Raw genomic sequence first — 21,156 nt, forward strand, 5'->3', positions numbered from 1 at the left:
TTCTGTCCTCAGAAGAAAAGAACTCAAAAGGAGTCCAAGGAATAGACTCCATGGAAAAGAAGGAAAAGGAATCAGAAAAAAGTCAAGATATCCAAAAGAGTAGTATGTCACATTGAATCAACATCCTCTTTCCTCAACATACCACAGACTCCACCTTCCTGGCTTTAAACGTATTTCTGTACTATCTAGAATGGATTAGCAGTGATTTCACTGTGTACGTGGGAGGTGGGGGGAGATTGAACAGTGGGAAACAGGAAAACCTACCAAAGTTTCCTTAGCTCTAAATTAGAGAATGAACCTTAATTCCTTCTCTCCCTTATTCACCGCATCCTATCCAATTACTGTGTTCCTGAGTATTTCCTGAATCCATCCATTCCTGTGGAGGCCTACAAATACTCTGGGATCAGGCCCTGAGCAGAAATAATAACAGTTGTTAATATTTATATCGTGCTTGCTATGAGCCAAGCACTATTCTAAGTGCGCGGTATAAATTCATTTAATCCTCCCAACAATATGATGGGTAGATCCATTGTTCTCCCCCATATTCTAGATAAGAAAACTGACTCACGTGATGATTAAGAAACTTGCTTAAGGTCACAGAGCTATGTAACTGTGGCATCAGCACTGTGCTGGAGCCTGTGCTCTCAACTGCTATGTGCAACTATACTGCCTTACCAACATTTTTAGTGAATACTTACTATTTGCCAGATACCATTCTAGGCTCTCAGGATGCAGTGGTCAAAAATCAAAGTTCTTGACCTCAAGATTAGAATCTTGGATATTGCCTTTATCAAAGACCCAAAAATAACCTACTTACACCAACAAGTTGACCACATCACTCTTGTACTTAAAGCCATTTGATGCTTTCTACTATGGCAATATGGCACATCGAGCTTCCATGATCTGACCTCAGTCTAAAGTACCTCACCAGCTTCCTCTCCTCATGCATCTCCCTTTCCTGATGTCATAATCCAGTAACTTCTTTCTGATCAGAGGTCACTGAACACACCAGCCTGATTCATATAGCCTACTCTTACCCTTATTTTCTCTACGTAAAATGCTTCTCTATTCCTTACCTCCCCCTACCACCCACTCATCTAACTCCTACTGATATTATAGCCTTGGTCCAGGTACATCTGCTTTTAAGAAATCTTCTTAGACCTACTTAAGCTAGGTTAGGTACCCTATCTTATATACTGCATGAGAACTCTATGCTTATCTCTATTAGAGCAGTGAATCACTCTGAACTGTAATTATCTGAGTGTTTCTTGAAAGTACAGACTATTTTGTAATTGTACACAAAAAGCTGGCGATGGTCCCTTCACATTTGTTTCTCCTCTTATAAAAATGGGATTATACTGTACATATTGGTTTTCTTTTTTTTTTTTTCTTTTTTTTTTTTTTTTTTAAATTTTATTTTGTCGATATACATTGTAGCTGATTAATGCTCCCCATCACCAAAACCTCCCTCCCTTCTCCCTCCCCCCCTCCCCCCCAACCATGTCCTTTCTGTTTGTTTGTTGTATCAACTTCAAATAATTGTGGTTGTTATATCTTCTTACACCCCCCCGTTTGTGTGTGTATGTGTGTATGTGTGTGTGTGAATTTATATATTAATTGTTAGCTCCCACCAATAAGTGAGAACATGTGGTATTTCTCTTTCTGTGCCTGACTTGTTTCACTTAATATAATTCTCTCGAGGTCCATCCATGTTGTTGCAAATGGCAGTATTTCATTCGTTTTTATAGCTGAGTAGTATTCCATTGTGTAGATGTACCACATTTTCCGTATCCACTCATCTGATGATGGGCATTTGGGCTGGTTCCAACTCTTGGCTATTGTAAAGAGTGCTGCGATGAACATTGGGGAACAGGTATACCTTCGACTTGATGATTTCCATTCCTCTGGGTATATTCCCAACAGTGGGATGGCTGGGTCGTATGGTAGATCTATTTGCAATTGTTTAAGGAACCTCCATACCATTTTCCATAGAGGCTGCACCATTTTGCAGTCCCACCAACAATGTATGAGAGTTCCTTTTTCTCCGCAGCCTCGCCAGCATTTATCGTTCATAGTCTTTTGGATTTTAGCCATCCTAACTGGGGTTAGATGGTATCTCAATGTGGTTTTGATTTGCATTTCCCGGATGCTGAGTGATGTTGAGCATTTTTTCATATGTCTGTTGGCCATTTGGATATCTTCCTTAGAGAAATGCCTACTTAGCTCTTTTGCCCATTTTTTAATTGGGTTGCTTGTTTTCTTCTTGTAAAGTTGTTTGAGTTCCTTATATATTCTGGATATTAATCCTTTGTCAGATGTATATTTTGCAAATATTTTCTCCCACTCTGTTGGTTGTCTTTTAACTCTTTTAATTGTTTCTTTTGCTGTGCAGAAGCTTTTTAGTTTGATATAATCCCATTTGTTTATTTTTCCTTTGGTTGCCCGTGCTTTTGGGGTCGTATTCATGAAGTCTGTGCCCAGTCCTATTTCCTGAAGTGTTTCCCCTATGTTTTCTTTAAGAAGTTTTATTGTCTCAGGGTGTATATTTAAATCCTTAATCCATTTTGAGTTGATTTTAGTATATGGTGAGAGGTATGGATCTAGTTTCATTCTCCTGCATAACGATATCCAGTTATCCCAGCACCACTTGCTGAAGAGGCAGTCCCTTCCCCAGTGAATAGGCTTGGTGCCTTTGTCAAAGATCAGATGGCAGTACGTGTGAGGGTTGATTTCTGGATTCTCTATTCTATTCCATTGGTCAGTGTGTCTGTTTTTATGCCAGTACCATACTGTTTTGGTTATTATAGCTTTGTAGTATAGCTTAAAGTCAGGTAGTGTTATGCCTCCAGCTTTATTTTTTTTGCTGAGCATTGCTTTGGCTATTCGTGGTCTTTTATTGTTCCATATAAATGTCTGAATAGTTTTGTCCATTTCTGAGAGAAATGTCTTTGGAATTTTGATGGGGATTGCATTGAATTTGTATATCACTTTGGGTAGTATGGACATTTTCACTATGTTGATTCTTCCAATCCAAGAGCATGGGATATCTTTCCATCTTCTTGTATCCTCTCTAATTTCTCTCAGCAGTGGTTTGTAGTTCTCATTATAGAGATTTTTCACCTCCTTGGTTAACTCAATTCCTAAGTATTTTATTTTTTTGGTGGCTATTGTAAATGGGCAGGCTTTCTTGATTTCTCCTTCTGCATGTTCACTATTGGAGAAAAGAAATGCTACTGATTTTTGTGTGTTGATTTTGTATCCTGCTACTGTGCTGAAATCATTTATCAATTCCAACAGTTTTTTTGTAGAGGTTTTAGGCTGTTCGATATATAGGATCATGTCATCTGCAAACAGGGACAGTTTGACTTCATCTTTTCCAATCTGGATGCCCTTTATTTCCTTCTCTTCTCTGATTGCTCTGGCTAGTACTTCCAACACTATGTTGAATAGGAGTGGTGAGAGTGGGCATCCTTGTCTAGTTCCTGTTCTTAAAGGAAAAGCTTTCAGCTTTTCCCCATTCAGGATGATATTGGCAGTGGGTTTGGCATATATGGCTTTAATTATGTTGAGATACTTTCCCTCTATACCTAACTTATAGAGGGTCTTTGTCATGAATGAGTGCTGAACTTTATCAAATGCTTTTTCAGCATCTATAGAGATGATCATATGGTCCTTGTGTTTGAGTTTATTAATATGGTGTATCACATTTATTGATTTGCGTATGTTGAACCAACCTTGCATCCCTGGGATGAATCCCACTTGATCGTGATGAATAATTTTTCGTATGTGTTGCTGTATTCTGTTTGCTAGTATTTTAGTGAGGATTTTTGCATCTATATTCATCAAGGATATCGGCCTGTAGTTTTCTTTTTTGGTTATATCTTTACCTGGTTTTGGTATCAGGATGATGTTTGCTTCATAGAATGAGTTTGGGAGATTTGCGTCCGTTTCAATCTTTTGGAATAGTTTGTAAAGAATCGGTGTCAATTCCTCTTTGAATGTTTGGTAAAATTCTGCTGTGAATCCATCTGGTCCTGGGCTTTTCTTTGTTGGGAGCCTTCTGATAACAGCTTCAATCTCCTTTATTGTTATTGGTCTGTTCAAATTTTCTACGTCTTCACGGTTCAGTTTTGGGAGCTTGTGTGTGTCCAGAAATTTATCCATTTCCTCCAGATTTTCAAATTTGTTGGCGTATAGTTGTTTATAGTAGTCTCGAATGATTCCTTGTATTTCAGATGAATCAGTTGTAATATCACCTTTTTCATTTCTAATTTTTGTTATTTGAGTCTTCTCTCTTCTTTTTTTTGTTAGCCATGCTAATGGTTTGTCAATTTTATTTATCTTTTCAAAAAACCAACTTTTTGATTCGTTGATCTTTTGAATTGTTTTTTGGTTTTCAATTTCATTCAGTTCTGCTCTGATCTTAATGATTTCTTTCCGTCTGCTAACTTTAGGATTGGATTGTTCTTGTTTTTCTAGTTCTTTAAGGTGAAGTGTTAGGTTGTTCACTTGCCATCTTTCCATTCTTCTGAAGTGAGCATTTAATGTAATAAATTTTCCCCTCAATACTGCTTTTGCAGTATCCCACAGGTTTTGGTATGATGTATCATTGTTTTCATTAGTTTCAATAAACTTTTTGATTTCCTGCTTGATTTCTTCTTGGACCCATATGTCATTAAGTAGAATGCTGTTTAATTTCCATGTGTTTGTATAGTTTCCAGAGTTTTGTTTGTTATTAATTTCTAGTTTTAATCCATTGTGGTCTGAGAAGATACATGGGATAATTCCAATTTTTTTGAATTTATTGAGACTTGATTTGTGACCTAATATGTGATCTATCTTGGAGAATGATCCATGTGCTGATGAGAAGAATGAATATTCTGAGGTTGTTGGGTGGAATGTTCTGTAGATATCTGCCAATTCCAATTGGTCTAGAGTCTTGTTTAGATCTTGTGTTTCTCTACTGATTCTTTGCCTAGATGATCTGTCTAATATTGACAGTGGAGTGTTCAGGTCCCCTGCTATTATGGTATTAGTGTCTATTTCCTTCTTTAGGTCTAATAGAGTTTGTTTTACAAATCTGGCTGCTCCAACATTGGGTGCGTACATATTTATGATTGTTATGTCTTCTTGATGGATCAGTCCTTTTATCATTAAGTAGTGTCCCTCATTGTCTCTTTTTATGGTTTTTAGTTTAAAGTCTATTTTGTCAGATATAAGAATAGCCACTCCAGCTCGTTTTTCTTTTCTGTTTGCATGGTAAATCTTTTTCCATCCTTTTACTCTTAGTCTGTGTGAATCTTTATGGGTGAGGTGGGTCTCTTGTAGGCAGCATATAGTTGGGTCCTGCTTTTTGATCCAGTCAGCCAGTCTGTGTCTTTTAATTGGGGAATTTAAGCCTTTAACATTAAGAGTTGTTATTGAAAGGTGTTGATTTATTCCTAGCATTTTATTGGTTGTTTGGTTGTCTTAGGTGTCTTTTGTTCCTTGCTTTCTGATTTACTGTTTGGTTTCTTTGTTTGTTGGTTCCTTAGGTTGTAGATAGTGTTTTTGTTAGCTTGTTTTCTCTTCATGAATGCCATTTTTATTGTACTAGCAGGTTTAGATTTTTCTTAGGTTTTTATGGCAGTGGTAGTTATTTTTCAGGAACCAAACCCAGTACTCCCTTGAGGATTTCTTGTAAGGGTGGTCTTGTGGTAGTGAACTCCCGCAGTTTTTGTTTGTCTGAGAAATATACTATTTGCCCCTCATTTCGGAAGGATAGCCTTGCAGGGTAGAGTATTCTTGGCTGGCAATCTTTGTCTTTTAGTATTTTGAAAATATCATCCCATTCCTTTCTAGCTTTTAGGGTTTGTGATGAAAAGTCTGATGTTAACCTGATTGGGGCTCCCTTATAGGTGATTTGACGCTTCTCTCTTGCAGCTTTTAAGATTCTCTCTTTGTCTCTGAGTTTTGCCAATTTGACTATGACATGTCTTGGAGAAGGCCTTTTTGGGTTGAATACGTTTGGAGATCGTTGAGCTTCCTGGATCTGAAGATCTGTGATTTTTCCTATACCTGGGAAGTTTTCTGCCACTATTTTGTTGAATATGTTTTCAATGGAATCTCCATTTTCCTCCCCTTCTGGAATACCCATGACTCGGATATTTGAGCGCTTGAGGTTGTCTGATATCTCTCTCAGATTTTCTTCCATGTCCTTGATTCTTTTTTCTTTCTTTTTGTCTGCTTGTGTTATTTCAAACAGCCCATCTTCAAGTTCAGAGGTTCTCTCTTCAACTTCGACAAGCCTGCTGGTTAAACTCTCCGTTGTGTTTTTTATTTCGCTGAATAACTTCTTCAGTTCAGCAAGTTCTGCTACATTTTTTTTCAGGACATTGATTTCCTTGTATATTTCCTCTTTCAGATCCTGTATACTTTTCCTCATTTCATCATGATGTCTAGCTGAGTTTTCTTGTATCTCATTCAGTTTCCTTAGAATTATCACTCGAAATTCCTTATCAGTTATTTCAAGGGCTTCTTGTTCTATAGGACCTAGAGTATGAGATTTATTAACTTTTGGTGGTGTACTTTCTTGATTTTTTGTATTTCTGGTGTCTTTTTTTTGGTGTTTATTCATTGTGGCAGGGGGTTTCACAGTCCACCGGTTTAAGACGAATGACTAACTAGGATGTTGCTGTGGTTGCCAATTTGGTATGGCTCCCGCCGTGGCTGCTCTGTTGGCCTCTAGTGTCTTGTGTGTGTGGTTGCCTCGGGTCTTGGGCTTCTCCGGCGATCCACCTTTCTGGTCAGCTTGTACTCTGCTGGGCTGGTGGATCACGTACCACAGGGTGTGTGATCTCTGTTGAGCTTTCACTTTCTGTACAGGACTTCTCCCCGTTCAGTGTGCTCTGGCCCAGGCTGTTAGATCGTGCAGTGGCGACCCCACCGGGTGTGTGGTTTCTGTCCAGTCTCCGCCTCCCTGGCCGCACGTCTCCCCCCTCTGTGCACACTGTGCTGGGTTGGGGCGTGTCTTCTGCACCCCTCCTCTATCAGCTGGGCCTTCCAGATCCTGCTCAGCACCGCCTCGCCCAGGAAGTCTACCAGGTTTCTGCTAGGCACAGACGACCAGTCTCTCTGGGTGCCTTTGTAGCACTGTGTAGATCTTTCTCGGGTCTTGTTCACCTTTGTATCCCCCCGGTATAAACCGAGTCTAGTGCCCGCCTGCAGCCTGCTCTCCGGCAGGTTCAAGCAGACCTGGGAACTCTCCTACCACACTATTCCCAACCAGAAATTCGTTAGGCTTTTTTCCAAACTGGTGGTCGCAGAGATGGTATCTGCCTCCCAGTAACAGGAAGTTTACCGGGGCCGGAGTCCAGGGTGTGGTGGAGTGACAGTCGGCCCGCCCGTACTTCCTAGCCCTCCCAAAACTGGTCGGGACGCCCCACACCCCCAGCCCTGCCAGAGAACCGTGGAGGGAGTGGGAGAGGAGGTCGGCCCGCAGGGTCCGGAAAGCCCCGCGCCAGGCCAAGCAAATGGGCTCAGTGATGGCCGAGCAGGGCGGAGCTGCCCGCACCTGGGAAAATGGAGGCAGCACCGGGGCAATGAGTGGCCTGGTGGTGCAGGCGGGGAGCCGCGTGGGCATCCACCCCCCGAACAGAGCTTTGCCAGGGATCACTCACAGTGCTGTGCCAGGTCGGGCGCTCGCTCTGTCTCTGGTTTGTTGCCTTCCGTGTTCTCGGCGCTGCCGCCTCGGGCTGTTCAGTCGCGGCGCCGCTCGGGCGCTCCCAGGAGTCTTCTTTAATGCCGGCCTAAAACCTCGAATCCTGGATAGGGCAGCTGGCCGCCTTCAGTGCGGCCCCAGCCTCCGGGATCCTGGCTGCATCCACAGCAGCCCTGGCGCCGTGTTCCCTGTTTCAAGACTCGCTTTTGCAGCTAAGAATCAGTTCTTTTCCTGCTCCACACTTCAAAGCTGTTGCCTGTAAATGAGGCAGCCTCTCCTGCCGGGGGCAAAGTGGCGTTGAGCCCCCACGACCGGCCAGCAGCAGCAGTCCTCCCTTAAGAGATGGCCAGAGAAAGGTCCACAAGTTTCCCGGCTGCCTGAGGCCCAGTGGCCACCTTTTCCACCTCAGCTACTCCGCGCCAGCCGCCGCAGCCGCCGCCATCTTGAAACCCTTCTTGGTTTTCTTTTAAAGGTTTTGATAACACAATTTAAGTTAAAATTGCTATACATATTTACTCACAAGAAAATTGCAATAATATTATAGCATGACTTATTATTTTTATATTGTTAGCAGTTGGCCGGTACAGGGATCTGAAACCTTGACCTTGGAGTTATAACACTGCACTCTAACCAATTAAGCTAACTGGCCAGCCCTGCAGTAATATTATCATTAACTTCAACCAGCATTTATTAAAGGCCTTCTGCATGCCTTCTATGCTATTTATATTATATATATACAAGCTTTGCTAACCCTTTTAATCTACAAGTTGGCAAAATCCATACTGTAGGAAACTACTGGATAATCAGATTTCTTTAATAAAAAAACTGCACGCACATGGGGCAAGGGACAGATAGGTAGACAAGGAGGGGGAATTGAATCAAAAGAGACTAAAAATCATATCAGCCAGCCACCACAAAAAATTGTTTTAAATATATAAAAGAGACAAAAATGGCACATGAATCAATCAGTGTAACTGACCTTATTTGAATCCAGACTTGAACAAATGCTTTTTAAAACTGACATGTATGATACGTCTGAAAATTTGAATGCTGATGGGATATCTGATGACCTTAAGGAGTTAATTTTTATAATTTTTATAATGGTGAAGTATTAAAACGAGTTTTTTAAAAATGAGAATCCTTATCTGTTAAAGACATTCTAAAACATTTACAGATGTAATGATACGATGTCTGCAATCTGCTTCAAAATTAACCCACTTGTTCATGAGTTGTTAATTATTAAAGATGAGTAACAGGCACATGAGGGTTTATTACATGTTCCATTTTTTGTATATGTTTGCAATTTCCCAGAATAAAAGGGTAAAAAAATTCTCCTCGTCAACATCATCAATATTTTCATAAATATTGGGGAGAAGGCACAGAAAAGAGACCAGGAAGCTTAAAAAAAGAACCAACAGAAAAGAAAGAAAGAAAGATAATACTAATCTAAGAGGTCTAACATCCAGTCAATATGTACTCTAGAAAATAAGAGTGACAGATGGTAATTTTCAGGCATTACTTTTTTTGGGGGGCTGGCCAAAAAAAAGTAATGGGGATCCCAACCCTGACCTTGGCGTTAGAACACCATGCTCTAACCAACTGAGCTAACTGGCCAGCCCCCTCCTTTTTCAAAGAGAAAAAAAAAGTCTCAGAACTGAAGAACATGAGTTTTCCAATTAAGGGTCTACTGAATACCCAGCATATTTGATTTTAAAAATCAATAACAAGGGCCGAGCCCATGGCACACTCGGGAGAGTGCGGCGCTGGAAGCGCAGCAACGCTCCCGCCGAGGGTTCGGATTCTATATAGGAATGGCCGGTGCACTCACTGGCTGAGTACCGGTCACATAAAAGACCAAAAAAAAAATCAATAACAAGGCACATTTTTTGACACTGCGGAATACTAAGGGTTGAGGGGGTTAAAAAAAAGATCCCAAAAGTTTAAGTTTCCAGAAAAGAAAAACAGAGGGCTGGACAGTTAGCTCTGTTGGTTACAGCACAGTGCTGTAACACCAAGGTCAAGGGTTCATCAGCCTGCAAAAAATACAGGTCATAACAGACTACAAATTGGAAAGTTTTTAGATTTATCAATAGCAAACCCGGAAGTTAGAAGGTAATACAATGCAATGCCTCCAAAATTCTCAGGGGTAATGCTAATCACCTAGAATTCTCTATCAAGAATGGTATCAAATAATTTAGTTTCCATGCAGCCTTTTTTCTCAGGAAATCTCCTTGAGAATATCCTTCATCAGAAGGAAGGAATGGAATAAACCAAAAAAGATTTGTCATCCCAGAAACAGATCTAACACAGGAGAGAGGGGCAGGCATTCTTCAGGACAGCAGCTGTGACTTTTAAAACAACCTGTCCAGATAGACACAGAAGAACAAAGGGCTCCAGGAGAGCTGTCTCCAAGGGTGGAGGGAAGAACTAATTGATGGCCTCAAGAGTCAAAAAACTTTTTCTGTAAAAGAACATATGATAAATATTTTAGGCTGAGGGACATTCAATCACTGTTGCAACTACTCATCTCTGCGACTGTAGCACAAAAGCAGCCACAGACAATAAGCAGATGACTGGGTGTAGCTAAAAGTTTATTTACAAGAACAGTAGGATTTGGCCCCTGGGCCATATTTTGCCAGGACTCCTCCCAACCATCCTGTATTGCCTGACATGTTTGGTCAATAAAAGGAGTTAGCAGTTCCAGTGGAGAATTGGGGAATAATTTAGGGAGGGTACATTAAAAACTAAGCAAAGGATTGACCTAAGATTTCCCAGCTTGGACACAAAAAGCTTGAACCATAAAAGAAAAAAGCTGACAAATAATTGGATTCATCAAAATTTAAAACTTCTGGTCTTGGAATAATACTGATAAACAAATGAAAGGACAAGCCAGAGCACAGGAGAAAATATTTGTAAAATATATATCTAATAAAGTACAGATACACACACACATATGAAGGACTGGAACTCAGAATGTATAAAGAACTCTCAAAACTCAGTAATGAGAAAACATGCAACTCAATTAACAAGTGGACGAAAGACCGAAACAGACTGTTCAGAGAGACTGATGGCAAATAAGTCCATGAAAAGATGTTCAACATCATTAGTCAGTAAGGAAATGCAAGTGAAAATCTCAATAAGATACCATTACACACTTATTAGGATGGCTCAAAAAACTGACAGTATCTAATGCTGACGAGGATGTGGAGCAACTGAAACTAACTGGCTGCAGGTGAATATGTAAAATGAAAAAACCACTTAGGCAGTTTCTATTAAAGTTAAACATATACTTTCCATATGACCCAGCAATCCCATGTCTAGGTATTTATACATGAGAAATGAAGATATGCATTCACAAAAAACCTAAACACACCTTTTTAGAGCACCTTTATTCATAACTGTCAAAAACTGGAAATAACCCAAATGCCCACCATCTGGTGAATGGAAAAACAATGCTATTAGCTCAGCTGGCTGGAGTGCAGCCTTGTAACACTAAGGTAACAGGTTCAGATCCGTGTACCAGCCAGCCGCCAAGAAAAAGAAAAACAAATATGGCACATTTACACATGGTATACTACTCAGCAATAAAATAGAACAAATTACTGATACATGGAATAGCATGGATGACTCTCAAGAGCATTATGCTAAGTGAAAAAAGACAGACTCATAAGGCTACATATTGCATGATTCAATTCATATGACATTCCGGAAAAGGCAAGAATAAAGGGACATACATGAGATCACTGGTTCTCAGAGGCTCAGGGTGGAGGACATCGACTACAAGAGAACATTAGGAAACTTGGGGTGATGAAATAGTCTATATCTTGATTGTGGTGGTGGTTACACAATTACATAAATTTGTCAAAATGTAAAGAACTGCTCATTTTTAGAGTGAATTTACCTTTTAGAATATTTTATACCTCAATAAACATGACCCCTCGAACTCAACAGGTACAACCTCTTCCAGTATTCCACATCTCAGTAAAGAATATCATCTTCCACCTAATTCCTCACTCTAGAAATTGTATTAATCATTCTGCATTCCTCTCTTACTCTCTTCCACAAATCAATCCAATCAGTAAGTCTTGTCCATTCTATATCCTAACCATTTCTTGAATCTATCCACTTCTTCCCATTTTCACTATCATTAGTCTAATCCAAGCCATCATGCCTCACCTGACTACTTCTATAACCTTCTAAACGATCTGCCTGTGTAGCCTCTTTTACCCCCTTTGTAATACTATAGCCAATGTAAGCTTTCCAAAATGCAAATCTGATTATATCATACCCTCCCCTTAAAATTCCTCAAAGACTTCAATTTACAATATCTAGTATGTTTCAAATATTTTATTATTTAAGAAAAAATAAAACTTCCCTGCGATTTCTTAATTTTTCTCTCTAACATACCTTTCCCATAAAGGTCTGAAAATAATTTACTAATATTCTGACAACAAAGACTTCAAAATCAGTTACCAGTTCTTAGAGAATAACCAAAGGTAAAGATGAAAAATAATGAAAAAACCTAGAAAATCAAATTGATGAGCTATTTATATTTCTGATAGAAATGCTCTAAATTCTTGTTTGTTTTTAAGTATTCCTCCACACTACACATACTTCACTCCTCAGAATGAATAAGCTACCCCTTCTCCTGAGAATCTTAACTTTCCAGTGAGTTTTAGGTTTCCAAAGTTGTAAAAGAGCTCCACAACAACATGGTACTGTCTTAAAGTATGATGTATTAACATATCCTGACAAAATTCCCACCACAAAAATGTTTTTTAAAAAACGTTACCAATAATATCAGAAATAAAAAGATATGACATTGCCAAGATCAGATGGATTTTAATTGGGGGTTGCACTAGACAGTTATCTGTCATTTATAATAAAGTACCTGAAACTAGCTAATTTATAAAGCAAAGAAAATTTTTTTCTTACAGTTCTGGAGGCTGGCAAGTCCAAAGTCAAGCTAAGTATCTGGTGAGGGCCTTCTTGCTGGCAGCTCAAGCATGCTCATGTGCTCTCCTCATAAAGCCACCAGTCCATACCCATGATAACCTATTAATCCCTTAACCCACTAATGGATTAATCCACTCACGAGAGCAAGGCCCTCATGATCCAATTACCTCCTAAAGGCTCCACCTTTCAACACTGACACATTGGGGATCAAGTTTCCACAATGAGATTTGGAGGGGACAAACATTCAGACCATATCAGGGGTGATATTGTTCTTCATTTAGACATTTTTTAATACAAAAAAGTAATTTGGATAATTACATTTCCTCAGGTAAAGCATATGGTTTTAAGTAGAGAACTGAGGTTGGCGTATAATTAGATAAATATTTATTTAAAGTATACATTATTTTATTAAAATGTATGACTATGTTTAATGTATTGAGGAGTGTGACTGTAGCTTAAGGACTGATAAATGTTTTGGTGTGCCACATTTTAGTTGCCTTCTAACAGTATAATTATAAATAATGCAAATGGCTAAACACTACTGTGATTTTCTTTTTAGTCAAAGAAAAATACAAACAAACGAAAACTCTCCTTAATGATGGCTTCTTATTTCAGTATTAATTCCCAGCAACAAAAATTACCAGCAACAAAAATTTGGCAATTCCAAAAATTACCAGTAAGACACAATACAGTGGCCTAAACTGATTTCAGATAGTCAAGATACCATAATCACTTGTCTGAATGCCACTCACTGGGCTTCGAACAGGTTACACAAAATAAGAAAAATACTTAAGACCCAATAAAAAGCATTATTAATTTTGCATTATTTGCCATTTCCTAGGGAGACCCAAACCTGCCTCTGATACACACTGACCAAAAATGCTACCATATTTCATATTAAAATAAGCTGCAGGAATCATCTAAACACTTTCTTCTTGCTGTATCAAATGAGTGAGCCATCAGATACAACTATGAGATATCTTTGTTATTTGGAGGTTCAGTGTACAATGCTTTTTGTTGCAATAAAGTTTGACCCACAGAACTCTAGGCACTCCACAAATGTCATTTCCATCATATGACTCTCCTGCTTAAGAATTTCTGGCAGAGGCTAGCCAGTTGGCTCAGTTGATTAGAGTGAGGTGTTAGAACACCAAGGTCAAGGGTTCAGTCCCCATACCGGCCACCAAAAAAAAAAAAAAAATTCTAGTAGTATGTTTTAAAAAAGACCAAAAAAAAAAAAAAAAAGAAGAAGAAGAAGAAGAAGAAGTTGGAAAAAAAACAGTTAAGAGAAATACAGTAGTCTGTCAGCACTCTCAGCTCGCAAAATGAATACTGTAGCAGGAAACCGTAAAGTCTCAAAGGAGGGGCAGTGGGCATAGGGAATATATTTATACTACAATAAGTTTTAGAAGGCATTTGCATTCAAAAATAAATCCACTTCACCAGAATTAAAGATCTTTCTCTCCTCAATGAACGCAGATGCTCTCACAAGTCTGTAGAGACTACTTTTTCCCCAGTTTTCACATTGCTCTAATCAGCTTGAAGTTTAATGTCTTTTTCACTTGCTTTCTCATTTTTTCTTTTGTAATAATATAATCTAGGCAAGTAATTTAAGAAACCAACTGGCCTTGAAAAAAAAAAACAACCCCCCAAAAAAACTATTCTTACGTATGTATCTTAGATCTGGAGTAAGTCAAAGAATTTGAATTTGTCTGGGTCCCTCATGGGTAGGCACACCTATTTTGGCATGCATGCTAGGTAAAGCTATAATCAACCAGCCTTTTCACAAATAATCAAAACACTAAGAGCACATTTTTCCTATGCCTAATCTTCTAATCAAATATTTTAAAGGATTATTATGAGCATCCTCTCTTTGTACCACCCAATGACTTGCAATATTTGTTATACTATTCTTCTGTTAAGGAAGCTAACCTAAATCACATATATTTTAGAACCATGGATTTAAATCTTTTCTCACAAACATAAGGCTAAAATGCTAAGATTAGGAATTCCCTTTGCTTTATCTGTCAACGTTTCTGTTGTTGCTTTGTTATGGGGCTACATTACTATTATAGGGGGAGGGGGTCACACTCTAACCAGTTTCTCCCATTTTTCTATTGACCGTAATAAAATTCAGAATTCTTGCCTCACCTTCCAATTCTTATCAATTTTATTACTACTTCTCAACTGGCTCTTTGTTCCGGACAAATTAATCTATTTGCCAGCTTATATATAATATATTAATTCCTACCTATGTCCTAGCACTGCTATGGAAGACACAGACAGGGAAGAAGAAGAAAAAAGGTGATAAAGTTATGGCAGATACATGCCAATTATCCCTGTAGCAACTTTGCTGACACCTCCTGTTTAAAATCCCAAAGAGTTCTCAATATAGACAACACAACCCCTTACAATCCTATTCTTCTGCCCCCACCCTCCCCCATCAGCTGGGAGGTGCAGGGATCCTCATCCATGACCTTGGGTTTATAAGGCTGCACTCGAACCAACTGAACTAACTGGACAGCCCACAATCCCATTCTTTTACTTAAGTATCACTTAGGGTAAAGAATAAAGGCATTCCAACATAGCAAGTTATAAAGACAAATTTGACATAATGACACCCATTTGAAAAACTGTCGTTCATCAAAGCACAATACCAAGAGACTAAAAAAAATCAACCCACAGAATAGGGGAAAATATCTGCAAATCATATATCTAATAAGGAATTAATATACAGAGTATATAAAGAACTCTTACAACTCAGCAACAACAAAACCTAAACCAATTTTAAGAAGGGCAAAGGTTCAATATACATTTTGCCATACAAAATATACAAATGACCAACAAGTACATGAAAAGATGCTCACCTTCACAAGTCATTAGTGAAACACACATCAAAACCACAAAGAGATGCCACTTCCCACCCAGTAGGATGGCCATTAAAAAAAAAAAAAAAAAAAAACCCAGAAAACAACAAATGTTAACCACTTTGGAAAACAGTTTAGGGGTTCCTCAAAAAGCTAAACATAGAATTACCACATGATCCAGCAACTGCTTTCCTATGTGTATAAAGGAACTGAAAGCAGCGGACAGATACTTGTGCACCAACATTCATTCAGCATTATTCGCAATAGCTAAAAAGTGAAATCAATCCAAGTGACCATCAAAAGATGAATGGATAAGCAAAATGTGGTATACTATGGAATGTTACTCCACCATAAAATAAAGTTCTGATACATGCTACAACATGGACGAACCTTGAAGACATTATGCTAAGCCAAATAAACCAGACACAAAAGGACAAATTATTTTATGACCCTACTTACATAAGGTACCTACAGTAGGCAAATTTATAAACACAGAAAGTAGACTAGAGGTTACCAGACAGTGAGGAGAAGCGAAATGGGAAATTACTGCTTAATGGTTACAGAGCTTCTGTTTGTAGCAATGAAAAAGTTTTGGAAGTAGACAGTAGTGATGATCATGTCATTGTGAATGCAATTAATGCCACTGAACTGTACACTTAAAGATGGTTAAAATGGTAAATTCTATGTCATTTGTATCTTACCATGATAAAAAAATACACCCCCCCCCCACTATCCTTATTCTAAGTGCTTAAAATCTAGATCACATGTACAACAAAGTTCTGACGCAAGAGAAAGCATTTAAATCTCCGTGCAAAGTGCTCCCTAAAAAATTTTAAATGGATGCTTACTAATCAAAACAATACTTGGAACTATGAAGACAAAATGTCATTATTTTTGGTTAAGACAGACTTTTACAAATATAACATATTTTAAGAGAAGCTTAAATTTTTTTTTAAGACTCAGGAATACCTGGGCATCATTTTTTTCTTTTAGTCACATTATATGCTATTTTGGTAACTTTATACTACCTCATGATTACTGTGACTATTAGAAAAGTATCCTCTATTTCCACTGTCAGAAAATAGTAGTTATAAATAAAGGGGGAAGGCCAGCATAAACCCTGTGGTGTTGGATTGGAATCAAAATTATCAGTAAGAACTCATAATTTGTAATACACACACACGTGTACAGATTAAAAGATACAGAAATAAACATAGATGTTGTGCATGCATGGATTACTATACACATACACACACACACGTATTTCTAGCTCTGTCCACTGAGAAGGACCTAGGAGCAATGGAACCTAAGTAGCAATAAGCACATATAGAACCCAGATCTTGGTTTATAAACATTTCTCCAATAAAAGGAACCAGAGCTCCTCAGCAAAGTGATTGATTCTAGAACTGAAGCAGAAAAAATACAAGTTGAGCCTAGAACATCTTTTAATACCAGAAAATAGGAAGCGCTTTCCTCAGGAAAAGAGGGGCATGCTGAAAGGACAAAGAGCCAATCTGAAGACCAAATCTGGAACAAAATAATTGTAGTATTAGATTACAAACCACAGAATAAAATAAATGTCCACAACTCAATACTGATAAAAACAAATTACTGAAAAAATAGATAAATAAATAAATGCAGAGGACAGCTCTTCCTTATAGATGAATTCCAAGTAATAAATGTAGAAGGAAATGAGAAAAACACAAAATCACCATTAGGCAAATATCACCATAACAACTACTGCAGGCAAGATCTACCAAAGAATGCTGAAACTGGTGGGCAAAAGTTTGAGGAGAACAGGAGATCTGCACAGTTCCAAAGAATCTCCCCAAAACCTACCTACGAGTATTAATTACAAAGAGAAAAATAGTAACTTTACAAGTGGTGAAATTTGGCAGATACCACCTTAACCAAATGACAGCTAAAATCATCTCTAATAGGATATACTGATGTCCTGTACCCTGTGATATGATGCATCGAGGATACTCAAGATCACTTCGGTAATATTTTTTCCAAAAATGCATAACTTCAATCTAATCATGAGAAAATACCAGACAAACCCAAATTGGGAGACATTCTACAAAATAACTGATCACACATCACAGTGTGAAGGTCATGAAAGAGGAATAAAACTATCACACATCACAAGTGACTAAGGAGATACAACAACTAAATGTAACATCTGATCCTGAATTGAATCTTGAAACAGAAAAGGATGTTAGTAGAAAAACCGGCAAACCACTGACAATGTCTATAGTATAGTTAATATTACTGTACCAACGTTAATCTCCTGGTTTTGATCATCATGTTCTGATTACATAAGTTAACACTAGAAAAAGCTGAGTGAAGGGTATATCTGAGCTTTCTATTCCTGCAACTTTCCTCTAAGTCTTAAGTTATTTCAAAATTTAAAAAAAAAAAATTTTTTAGGTATGCTGTACTCTTTTAAAACAAAGTTGGGAAACTCAAGAAATACTTACATAGGGTAAATCCAACATTTCATCCTTTGAAAAGCAACCCACATTAGAACAAAACTTAAGTGACTGAGTTAATAGATACTTACTTATTAAATATTTACTATATTCTAGACTCTTACCAGATGCTAGTGATGTTGCTGCCTTCAAGAAGCTCATTGATGATAAGAAAAATGAAAATTGGGCAGGCCGGCTAGCTCAGCTGGTTACAGTGCAGCCTTGTAACACCAAGGTCAAAGGTTGGTTCCCATACCAACCAGCCGCAAAAAAATATATATATATAAACTGTCAACCGGATTGACAAAAAATTCTGACACCTACAAGAAGACTATAATCCAATGATTAAATAACAACAGTAACATCAATTACAATGTTAAAGGATATAAAGGAAAATCTTTTGGGTAAATAAAACCTTCAAATAGGACATTAACACCTGTAAAGTAAGAGTTGAGGTAGGCTTGATATACCACACATATTTCATATGATAGCCTTATATGTAGTAATTGGCGTCTAATGCTTTAAAAAGTACTATTAAATATTTTCTATAAAAAATTATATTTCTCCAACCTAGAAACTAGCTGCTTACTGTAGTCTCAGGCTAAAAAGAATAGAGAGGTAACAGTAATAAAAATAACAAAAATCAAACTGAACTAAACAGTTCTTAAATCAAGAACAATCTCAAAAAAACAAGTAGATCAATTTACATAGAAAGTATTTGGCTAAAGGTAGCTAACTGAAAATTAAAATGTCAACCACTATACAAAGTATTATACATTCAGTGGAGAACACAATATAAGTCTGGATTTTTAATTCTGCATAACAATAAAACTTAAAGCAACTTAGAAAAAAATATTCTACCTCTCCTCCTCAAAATGACTCAATCAACAGGATTCAACTGCATCCCAAAAGTTGATGTAGATCTAGCATCATAATTTTAACACTACTCATTGCTTCTAATGTTTAAGAATCAAAGGAACTACACTGTTCTATTATCTCCAGTAAGCCTTTCCCAGTTAAAACCCAAATATAAAGCAGTGACAATGGATGAATCTACATATTCTTAAGACAGCAGCACAAGAATTATGCTATAATCTGCAATGTAACAGACACATTACTGTTAAGATTCAAACCTAGGCAAAGAGCCAGATCACTGTGATTGACTGATTACTGAGAGGATTCAATCGTACATCTCAAGTATCAATAACTTGTTATAAATCTCATGGTAACATTCTAAATTGCTGCTTGTTTTAACAAAATTTAACACTAGCCAGTCGTAAGCCTTCATAACATTAAGTTTATTCAAAGGCTGATCCTTTCACCAATTTACTTAAATTTGATAGTACATACATGAAAAACACTGCTTTTAATCATAACCAAACATTTTTCCAGCATATACAGAGAAATGGCCGATAAGGTGGAATGCTAAAGAAACAGTACAAAATTTTTATAGTCTTGCTGAAAAAAAAAAAAACTCTTAAGCAACTGTAGATTAAAAACTGAAAGCAGGCAAGAACTAACTCAGAAAATGTTGCAGTACCCCATGGTGTTCTCTTCTTTCTACATTCTTTCTTTAGGTGTTCTCATCCTATTTCCTAACTTTTATTTTATTTTATTTTTTAAAGATGACCGGTAAGGGGATCTTAACCCTTGGCTTGGTGTTGTCAGCACCACACTCAGCCAGTGAGTTAACTGGCCATCCCTATATAGGGAACCCGTGGCCTTGGTGTTATCGGCACCACACTCTCCCGAGTGAGCCACAGGCTGACCCTATTTCCTAACTTTTAAATACTGTTTAATACTCTAAAAACTACAAGGTGTTGATGCAGTAAAGTATGCTACCATTTTTGCAAAGTGGGGAGAATAATACATACGTATTTGCTTATATATGCACAAAATATATCTTTATAAGAATAGATAAGAAACATCTAACATGTTTGGCTCCAAGGAAAACTGGATGACAGCAGGACAAGAAGTAGAGGAGATTTTAATTCCATACCCTGATGAATTTTAAACTTCAAACCATGTGAATAGTTTTTGTTCAAACTGTAAGTACAGTATACCAATAAATAAATGCTGATGATTTTCCATCTCCACCTTTCTCTCCCCACTAGAATTTAAGCTCCATGAAGGCAGAGATTTTTGTCCATGTTTTCATTACTATAGTATATCCACACTGCCTGGTCTATAGATGGTGCCTGAAAACCATGTGTTGGACAAATGAGTGACTCCTTAGCCTCCCTGCTATATTCCAGACTTGAATATCCAATTGCTTATTTCTCACCTCCACTTGAACAACTAGGTCCAACTTAACATATCCAATCCAACCCCATCCCCACATAACTTCCTGCTTCCCTCACCTTTCCCATTTCAATACATAGCATCATAATCCTCCAGTTGAAGCCAAAAACCCAGGAGTTGCCCCATCCCAACTAACTGCACTCTCATCCAATAAATACCTTTAACTCCAAAATATATCTCAAAACCTTTTTACTTGCCTCTTAACATTCCACAGCCAACTACTCTTCCCTGTTTCTTCCCTTCTCCAATCTAGTTAGGCGGTAAATCAGCCTATATCACTCCCAGCTTAAAAAAAAAAATCCAATAGCTTTTCAATGTACTTTAAGAATAAAAGCCTAACTCTTTTGGACAATAAGACCTCACATAACCTCGCCCCAGGCTACGACCAAGCATGATACCAACTCAGGGCTTTTCCATTTGCTCTTCCCTCAGACAGGAACACTCTTCCCTCAGAACAAGTAAAAGGTCACCTCAGAAAGGCCTTTCCTGACCACAGTATCTGAAAGTCTTCTCCCAGTAACTACAACTCCTTATTTTATTTCCTTCATAGCACTTATTCTCTAAAATTATTTTTGTTTATTTACTGTTTCTCTCCCTCCCCAACCAGAATTAAACCTCCAAAAGAGCAGAATTTCATGTGTCTTGGTTATTGTTATAACCCTAATGCCTGCAATATCGCTTGGCATACAAACCAGGTACTTAATAAATGTTTGTTAATCGACAGAGAAGGCAAAACTGACTTTAAAGACGGTGCACAACATTTAATTTAGTGAGACTGGTGAGAACAAAAGACATGGATAAACATCCTCACATTTATAAAACATCGAAAATCATCAGAGAGGATGCAGAATGAAGTAAGAGT

The 21,156-nt window shown here is 37.9% G+C and overlaps 1 protein-coding gene across 3 annotated transcripts in view; it reads right to left on the reverse strand.

Moving 5' to 3' along the window:
* CUL2 (cullin 2) overlaps positions 1–21,156 on the reverse strand; it is a 99,600-nt gene that overhangs the window by 76,950 nt on the left and 1,494 nt on the right. The window lies entirely within an intron of this gene.

This window comes from Cynocephalus volans, chromosome 6, assembly GCF_027409185.1.
Source record: "Cynocephalus volans isolate mCynVol1 chromosome 6, mCynVol1.pri, whole genome shotgun sequence".
NCBI lineage: Eukaryota > Metazoa > Chordata > Mammalia > Dermoptera > Cynocephalidae > Cynocephalus > Cynocephalus volans.